We start from the raw sequence: 11,048 nt of genomic DNA, 5'->3' as shown, positions 1-11,048 counted from the left end.
ACGAGTCACAAGGACTAATGAACAAGGACAAATAGTTTACACAACGAGTGACAAGGACTAATGAACAAGGACAATTGGTTCACACAACGAGTCACAAGGACTAATGAAAAAGGAAAAATGGTTCACACGACAAGTCACAATAACAAGGACAAATGGTTTACACAACGAGTCACAAGGACTAATAAACAATGGCAAATGGTTTACACAACGAGTCACAAGGACTAAAGAACAAATACAAATGGTTCACACAACGAGTCACAAGGTCTAAAGAACAAGGACAAATAGTTTACACAACGAGTCACAAGGACTAATGAACAAGGACAAATGGTTCAGACAACGAGTCACAAGGACTAATGAGCAAGGATAAATGATTCACACAACAAGTCACAATAACAAGGATAAATGGTTTACACAACGAATCACAAGGACTAATAAACAAGGACAAATGGTTTAAACAACGAGCCACATAGACTAATGAACAAGGACAAATGGTTTACACAACGAGTCACAAGGACAAATGGTTTACACAACGAGTCACAAGGACTAATGAACAAGGACAAATGGTTCACACAACAAGTCACATGGACTAAAGAACAAGGACAAGTGGCTCACACAACGATTTACAAGGACTAATGAACAAGGGCAAATAGTTTACACAACGAGTTAGAAGGACTAATGAACAATGACAAATGATTCACACAACGAGTCACAAGGACTAATGAACAAGGAAAATGGTTCACACAACAAGTCACAATTACAAGGACAAATGGTTTACACAACGAGTCACAAGAACTAAAAAACAAGGACAAATTGTTTAAACAACGAGTCACAAGGACTAAAGAACAAGGACAAATGGTTCACACAACGAGTCACAAGGACTAATGAACAAGGACAAATAGTTTACACAACGAGTCACAAGGACTAATGAACAAGGACAATTGGTTCACACAACGAGTCACAAGGGCTAATGAAAAACGAAAAATGGTTCACACGACAAGTCACAATAACAAGGACAAATGGTTTACACAACGAGTTAAGACTAATGAACAAGTACAAATGGTTCACACAACGAGTCACAAGGACTAATGAACAAGGACAAATGGCTCACACAACGAGTCACATGGACTAAAGAACAAGGACAAATGGCTCACACAACAATTTAGAAGGACTAATGAACAAGGGCAAATAGTTTACACAACGAGTTAGAAGGACTAATGAACAAGGACAAATGGTTTAAACAACGAGTCACATATACTAATGAACAAGGACAAATGGTTTACACAACAAGTCACAATTACAAGGACAAATGGTTTTCACAACAAGTCACAAGAACTAAAAAACAAGGACAAATTGTTTAAACAACGAGTCACAAGGACTAAAGAACAAGGACAAATGGTTCACACAACGAGTCACAAGGACTAATGAACAAGGACAAATAGTTTACACAACGAGTCACAAGGACTAATGAACAAGGACAATTGGTTCACACAACGAGTCACAAGGACTAATGAAAAAGGAAAAATGTTTCACACGTCAAGTCACAATAACAAGGACAAATGGTTTACACAACAAGTCACAAGACTAATGAACAAGGGCAAATAGTTTACACGACGAGTTAGAAGGACTAATGAACAAGGACAAATGGCTCACACAACGAGTCACCTGGACTAAAGAACAAGGACAAATGGTTCACACAACGAGTCACAAGGACTAATGAACAAGGACAAATAGTTTACACAACGAGTCACAAGGACTAATGAACAAGGACAATTGGTTCACACAACGAGTCACAAGGACTAATGAAAAAGGAAAAATGGTTCACCCGATAAGTCACAAGGACTAATGAACAAGGAAAATGGTTCACACAACAAGTCACAATTACAAGGACAAATGGTTTTCACAACGAGTCACAAGAAATAAAAAAACAAGGACAAATTGTTTAAACAACGAGTCACAAGGACTAAAGAACAAGGACAAATGGTTCACACAACGAGTCACAAGGACTAATGAACAAGGACAAATAGTTTACACAACGAGTCACAAGTACTAATGAACAAAGACAATTGGTTTACACAACGAGTCACAAGGACTAATGAAAAAGAAAAAATGGTTCACACGACAAGTCACAATAACAAGGACAAATGGTTTACACAACGAGTTAAGACTAATGAACAAGGACAAATGGTTCACACAACGAGTCACAAGGACTAATGAACAAGGACAAATGGCTCACACAACGAGTCACATGGATTAAAGAACAAGGACAAATGGCTCACTCAACGATTTAGAAGGACTAATGAACAATGGCAAATAGTTTACACGACGAGTTAGAAGGACTAATGAACAAGGACAAATGATTCACACAACGAGTCACAAGGTCTAATGAACAAGGAAAAATGGTTCACACAACAAGTCACAATTACAAGGACAAATGGTTTACACAACGAGTCACAAGAACTAAAAAACAAGGACAAATTGTTTAAACAACATGTCACAAGGACTAAAGAACAAGGACAAATGGTTCACACAACGAGTCACAAGGACTAATGAACAAGGACAAATAGTTTACACAACGAGTCACAAGGACTAATGAACAAGGACAATTGGTTCACACAGCGAGTCACAAGGACTAATGAAAAAGGAAAAATGGTTCACACGACAAGTCACAATAACAAGGACAAATGGTTTACACAACAAGTCACAAGACTAATTAACAAGGACAAATGGTTCACACAACGAGTCACAAGGACTAATGAACAAGGACAAATGGCTCACACAACGAGTCACCTGGACTAAAGAACAAGGACAAATGGTTCACACAACGATTTAGAAGGACTAATGAACAATGGCAAATAGTTTACACGACGAGTTAGAAGGACTAATGAACAAGGACAAATGATTCACACAACGAGTCACAAGGTCTAATGAACAAGGAAAAATGGTTCACACAACAAGTCACAATTACAAGGACAAATGGTTTACACAACGAGTAACAAGAACTAAAAAACAAGGACAAATTGTTTAAACAACATGTCACAAGGACTAAAGAACAAGGACAAATGGTTCACACAACGAGTCACAAGGACTAATGAACAAGGACAAATAGTTTACACAACGACTCACAAGGACTAATGAACAAGGACAGTTGGTTCACACAACGAGTCACAAGGACTAATGAAAAAGGAAAAATGGTCCACACGACAAGTCACAATAACAAGGACAAATGGTTTACACAACGAGTCACAAGGACTAATAAACAATGGCAAATGGTTTACACAACGAGTCACAAGGACTAAAGAACAAATACAAATGGTTCAAACAACGAGTCACAAGGACTAATGAACAAGGACAAATAGTTTACACAACGAGTCACAAGGACTAATGAACAAGGACAGTTGGTTCACACAACGAGTCACAAGGACTAATGAAAAAGGAAAAATGGTTCACACGACAAGTCACAATAACAAGGACAAATGGTTTACACAACGAGTCACAAGGACTAATAAACAATGGCAAATGGTTTACACAACGAGTCACAAGGACTAAAGAACAAATACAAATGGTTCACACAACGAGTCACAAGGTCTAAAAAACAAGGACAAATAGTTTACACAACGAGTCACAAGGACTAATGAACAAGGACAAATGGTTCACACAACGAGTCACAAGGACTAACGAGCAAGGATAAATGATTCACACAACAAGTCACAATAACAAGGACAAATGGTTTACACAACGAATCACAAGAACTTATAAACAAGGACAAATGGTTTAAACAACGAGTCACATAGACTAATGAACAAGGACAAATGGTTTACACAACGAGTCACAAGGACAAATGGTTTACACAATGAGTCACAAGGACTAATGAACAAGGACAAATGGTTCACACAACAAGTTACATGGACTAAAGAACAAGGAAAAATGGCTCACATAACAATTTAGAAGGACTAATGAACAAGGACAAATAGTTTACACAACGAGTCACAAGGACTAATGAACAAGGACAAATGATTCACACAACGAGTCACAAGGTCTAATGAACAAGGAAAAATGGTTCACACAACAAGTCACAATTACAAGGACAAATGGTTTACACAAAGAGTCACAAGAACTAAAAAACAAGGACAAATTGTTTAAACAACATGTCACAAGGACTAAAGAACAAGGACAAATGGTTCACACAACGAGTCACAAGGACTAATGAACAAGGACAAATAGTTTACACAACGAGTCACAAGGACTAATGAACAAGGACAATTGGTTCACACAGCGAGTCACAAGGACTAATGAAAAAGGAAAAATGGTTCACACGACAAGTCACAATAACAAGGACAAATGGTTTACACAACAAGTCACAAGACTAATTAACAAGGACAAATGGTTCACACAACGAGTCACAAGGACAAATGGCTCACACAACAAGTCACCTGGACTAAAGAACAAGGACAAATGGTTCACACAACGATTTAGAAGGACTAATGAACAATGGCAAATAGTTTACACGACGAGTTAGAAGGACTAATGAACAAGGACAAATGATTCACACAACGAGTCACAAGGTCTAATGAACAAGGAAAAATGGTTCACACAACAAGTCACAATTACAAGGACAAATGGTTTACACAACGAGTCACAAGAACTAAAAAACAAGGACAAATTGTTTAAACAACATGTCACAAGGACTAAAGAACAAGGACAAATGGTTCACACAACGAGTCACAAGGACTAATGAACAAGGACAAATAGTTTACACAACGACTCACAAGGACTAATGAACAAGGACAGTTGGTTCACACAACGAGTCACAAGGACTAATGAAAAAGGAAAAATGGTCCACACGACAAGTCACAATAACAAGGACAAATGGTTTACACAACGAGTCACAAGGACTAATAAACAATGGCAAATGGTTTACACAACGAGTCACAAGGACTAAAGAACAAATACAAATGGTTCAAACAACGAGTCACAAGGACTAATGAACAAGGACAAATAGTTTACACAACGAGTCACAAGGACTAATGAACAAGGACAGTTGGTTCACACAACGAGTCACAAGGACTAATGAAAAAGGAAAAATGGTTCACACGACAAGTCACAATAACAAGGACAAATGGTTTACACAACGAGTCACAAGGACTAATAAACAATGGCAAATGGTTTACACAACGAGTCACAAGGACTAAAGAACAAATACAAATGGTTCACACAACGAGTCACAAGGTCTAAAAAACAAGGACAAATAGTTTACACAACGAGTCACAAGGACTAATGAACAAGGACAAATGGTTCACACAACGAGTCACAAGGACTAATGAGCAAGGATAAATGATTCACACAACAAGTCACAATAACAAGGACAAATGGTTTACACAACGAATCACAAGAACTTATAAACAAGGACAAATGGTTTAAACAACGAGTCACATAGACTAATGAACAAGGACAAATGGTTTACACAACGAGTCACAAGGACAAATGGTTTACACAATGAGTCACAAGGACTAATGAACAAGGACAAATGGTTCACACAACAAGTTACATGGACTAAAGAACAAGGAAAAATGGCTCACACAACAATTTAGAAGGACTAATGAACAAGGGCAAATAGTTTACACAACGAGTTAGAAGGACTAATGAAAAAGGAAAAATGAGTCACACAATGAGTCACAAGGACTAATGAACAAGGAAAAATGGTTCACACAACAAGTCACAATTACAAGGACAAATGGTTTTCACAACGAGTCACAAGAAATAAAAAAACAAGGACAAATTGTTTAAACAACGAGTCACAAGGACTAAAGAACAAGGACAAATGGTTCATACAACGAGTCACAAGGACTAATGAACAAGGACAAATAGTTTACACAACGAGTCACAAGGACTAATGAACAAAGACAATTGGTTCACACAACGAGTCACAAGGACTAATGAAAAAGGAAAAATGGTTCACACGACAAGTCACAATAACAAGGACAAATGGTTTACACAACGAGTTAAGACTAATGAACAAGGACAAATGGTTCACACAACGAGTCACAAGGACTAATGAACAAGGACAAATGGCTCACACAACGAGTAACATGGATTAAAGAACAAGGACAAATGGCTCACACAACAATTTAGAAGGACTAATGAACAAGGGCAAATAGTTTACACAACGAGTTAGAAGGACTAATGAAAAAGGAAAAATGAGTCACACAATGAGTCACAAGGACTAATGAACAAGGAAAAATGGTTCACACAACAAGTCACAAATACAAGGACAAATGGTTTTCACAACGAGTCACAAGAAATAAAAAAACAAGGACAAATTGTTTAAACAACGAGTCACAAGGACTAAAGAACAAGGACAAATGGTTCACACAACGAGTCACAAGGACTAATGAACAAGGACAAATAGTTTACACAACGAGTCACAAGGACTAATGAACAAGGACAATTGGTTCACACAGCGAGTCACAAGGACTAATGAAAAAGGAAAAATGGTTCACACGACAAGTCACAATAACAAGGACAAATGGTTTACACAACAAGTCACAAGACTAATTAACAAGGACAAATGGTTCACACAACGAGTCACAAGGACTAATGAACAAGGACAAATGGCTCACACAACGAGTCACCTGGACTAAAGAACAAGGACAAATGGTTCACACAACGATTTAGAAGGACTAATGAACAATGGCAAATAGTTTACACGACGAGTTAGAAGGACTAATGAACAAGGACAAATGATTCACACAACGAGTCACAAGGTCTAATGAACAAGGAAAAATGGTTCACACAACAAGTCACAATTACAAGGACAAATGGTTTACACAACGAGTCACAAGAACTAAAAAACAAGGACAAATTGTTTAAACAACATGTCACAAGGACTAAAGAACAAGGACAAATGGTTCACACAACGAGTCACAAGGACTAATGAACAAGGACAAATAGTTTACACAACGACTCACAAGGACTAATGAACAAGGACAGTTGGTTCACACAACGAGTCACAAGGACTAATGAAAAAGGAAAAATGGTCCACACGACAAGTCACAATAACAAGGACAAATGGTTTACACAACGAGTCACAAGAACTAATAAACAATGGCAAATGGTTTACACAACGAGTCACAAGGACTAAAGAACAAATACAAATGGTTCAAACAACGAGTCACAAGGACTAATGAACAAGGACAAATAGTTTACACAACGAGTCACAAGGACTAATGAACAAGGACAGTTGGTTCACACAACGAGTCACAAGGACTAATGAAAAAGGAAAAATGGTTCACACGACAAGTCACAATAACAAGGACAAATGGTTTACACAACGAGTCACAAGGACTAATAAACATTGGCAAATGGTTTACACAACGAGTCACAAGGACTAAAGAACAAATACAAATGGTTCACACAACGAGTCACAAGGTCTAAAAAACAAGGACAAATAGTTTACACAACGAGTCACAAGGACTAATGAACAAGGACAAATGGTTCACACAACGAGTCACAAGGACTAATGAGCAAGGATAAATGATTCACACAACAAGTCACAATAACAAGGACAAATGGTTTACACAACGAATCACAAGAACTTATAAACAAGGACAAATGGTTTAAACAACGAGTCACATAGACTAATGAACAAGGACAAATGGTTTACACAACGAGTCACAAGGACAAATGGTTTACACAATGAGTCACAAGGACTAATGAACAAGGACAAATGGTTCACACAACAAGTTACATGGACTAAAGAACAAGGAAAAATGGCTCACACAACAATTTAGAAGGACTAATGAACAAGGGCAAATAGTTTACACAACGAGTTAGAAGGACTAATGAAAAAGGAAAAATGAGTCACACAATGAGTCACAAGGACTAATGAACAAGGAAAAATGGTTCACACAACAAGTCACAATTACAAGGACAAATGGTTTTCACAACGAGTCACAAGAAATAAAAAAACAAGGACAAATTGTTTAAACAACGAGTCACAAGGACTAAAGAACAAGGACAAATGGTTCATACAACGAGTCACAAGGACTAATGAACAAGGACAAATAGTTTACACAACGAGTCACAAGGACTAATGAACAAAGACAATTGGTTCACACAACGAGTCACAAGGACTAATGAAAAAGGAAAAATGGTTCACACGACAAGTCACAATAACAAGGACAAATGGTTTACACAACGAGTTAAGACTAATGAACAAGGACAAATGGTTCACACAACGAGTCACAAGGACTAATGAACAAGGACAAATGGCTCACACAACGAGTAACATGGATTAAAGAACAAGGACAAATGGCTCACACAACAATTTAGAAGAACTAATGAACAAGGGCAAATAGTTTACACAACGAGTTAGAAGGACTAATGAAAAAGGAAAAATGAGTCACACAATGAGTCACAAGGACTAATGAACAAGGAAAAATGGTTCACACAACAAGTCACAATTACAAGGACAAATGGTTTTCACAACGAGTCACAAGAAATAAAAAAACAAGGACAAATTGTTTAAACAACGAGTCACAAGGACTAAAGAACAAGGACAAATGGTTCACACAACGAGTCACAAGGACTAATGAACAAGGACAAATAGTTTACACAACGAGTCACAAGGACTAATGAACAAGGACAATTGGTTCACACAGCGAGTCACAAGGACTAATGAAAAAGGAAAAATGGTTCACACGACAAGTCACAATAACAAGGACAAATGGTTTACACAACGAGTTAAGACTAATGAACAAGGACAAATGGTTCACACAACGAGTCACAAGGACTAATGAACAAGGACAAATGGCTCACACAACGAGTAACATGGATTAAAGAACAAGGACAAATGGCTCACACAACAATTTAGAAGAACTAATGAACAAGGGCAAATAGTTTACACAACGAGTTAGAAGGACTAATGAAAAAGGAAAAATGAGTCACACAATGAGTCACAAGGACTAATGAACAAGGAAAAATGGTTCACACAACAAGTCACAATTACAAGGACAAATGGTTTTCACAACGAGTCACAAGAAATAAAAAACAAGGACAAATTGTTTAAACAACGAGTCACAAGGACTAAAGAACAAGGACAAATGGTTCATACAACGAGTCACAAGGACTAATGAACAAGGACAAATAGTTTACACAACGAGTCACAAGGACTAATGAACAAAGACAATTGGTTCACACAACGAGTCACAAGGACTAATGAAAAAGGAAAAATGGTTCACACGACAAGTCACAATAACAAGGACAAATGGTTTACACAACGAGTTAAGACTAATGAACAAGGACAAATGGTTCACACAACGAGTCACAAGGACTAATGAACAAGGACAAATGGCTCACACAACGAGTAACATGGATTAAAGAACAAGGACAAATGGCTCACACAACAATTTAGAAGAACTAATGAACAAGGGCAAATAGTTTACATAACGAGTTAGAAGGACTAATGAACAAGGACAAATGATTCACTCAACGAGTCACAAGGACTAATGAACAAGGAAAAATGGTTCACACAACAAGTCACAATTACAAGGACAAATGGCTTTCACAACGAGTCACAAGAACTAAAAAACAAGGACAAATTGTTTAAACAACGAGTCACAAGGACTAAATAACAAGGAAAAATGGTTCACACAACGAGTCACAAGGACTAATGAGCAAGGACAAATAGTTTACACAACGAGTCACAAGGACTAATGAACAAGGACAATTGGTTCACACAGCGAGTCACAAGGACTAATGAAAAAGGAAAAATGGTTCACACGACAAGTCACAATAACAAGGACAAATGGTTTACACAACAAGTCACAAGACTAATTAACAAGGACAAATGGTTCACACAACGAGTCACAAGGACTAATGAACAAGGACAAATGGCTCAAACAACAAGTCACAATTACAAGGACAAATGGTTTTCACAACAAGTCACAAGAACTAAAAAACAATGACAAATTGTTTAAACAACGAGTCACAAGGACTAAAGAACAAGGACAAATGGTTCACACAACGAGTCACAAGGACTAATGAACAAGGACAAATAGTTTACACAACGACTCACAAGGACTAATGAACAAGGACAGTTGGTTCACACAACGAGTCACAAGGACTAATGAAAAAGGAAAAATGGTCCACACGACAAGTCACAATAACAAGGACAAATGGTTTACACAACGAGTCACAAGGACTAATAAACAATGGCAAATGGTTTACACAACGAGTCACAAGGACTAAAGAACAAATACAAATGGTTCAAACAACGAGTCACAAGGACTAATGAACAAGGACAAATAGTTTACACAACGAGTCACAAGGACTAATGAACAAGGACAATTGGTTCACACAACGAGTCACAAGGACTAATGAAAAAAGAAAAATGGTTCACACGACAAGTCACAATAACAAGGACAAATGATTTACACAACGAGTCACAAGGACTAATAAACAATGGCAAATGGTTTACACAACGAGTCACAAGGACTAAAGAACAAATACAAATGGTTCACACAACGAGTCACAAGGTCTAAAAAACAAGGACAAATAGTTTACACAACGAGTCACAAGGACTAATGAACAAGGACAAATGGTTCACACAACGAGTCACAAGGACTAATGAGCAAGGATAAATGATTCACACAACAAGTCACAATAACAAGGACAAATGGTTTACACAACGAATCACAAGAACTTATAAACAAGGACAAATGGTTTAAACAACGAGTCACATAGACTAATGAACAAGGACAAATGGTTTACACAACGAGTCACAAGGACAAATGGTTTACACAACGAGTCACAAGGACTAATGAACAAGGACAAATGGTTCACACAACAAGTTACATGGACTAAAGAACAAGGAAAAATGGCTCACACAACAATTTAAAAGGACTAATGAACAAGGGCAAATAGTTTACACAACGAGTTAGAAGGACTAATGAAAAAGGAAAAATGAGTCACACAATGAGTCACAAGGACTAATGAACAAGGAAAAATGGTTCACACAACAAGTCACAATTACAAGGACAAATGGTTTTCAC

This window comes from Silene latifolia, unplaced genomic scaffold, assembly GCF_048544455.1.
Source record: "Silene latifolia isolate original U9 population unplaced genomic scaffold, ASM4854445v1 scaffold_178, whole genome shotgun sequence".
In the NCBI taxonomy this organism is placed as follows: domain Eukaryota; kingdom Viridiplantae; phylum Streptophyta; class Magnoliopsida; order Caryophyllales; family Caryophyllaceae; genus Silene; species Silene latifolia.
This window is presented reverse-complemented; position numbering follows the sequence as displayed.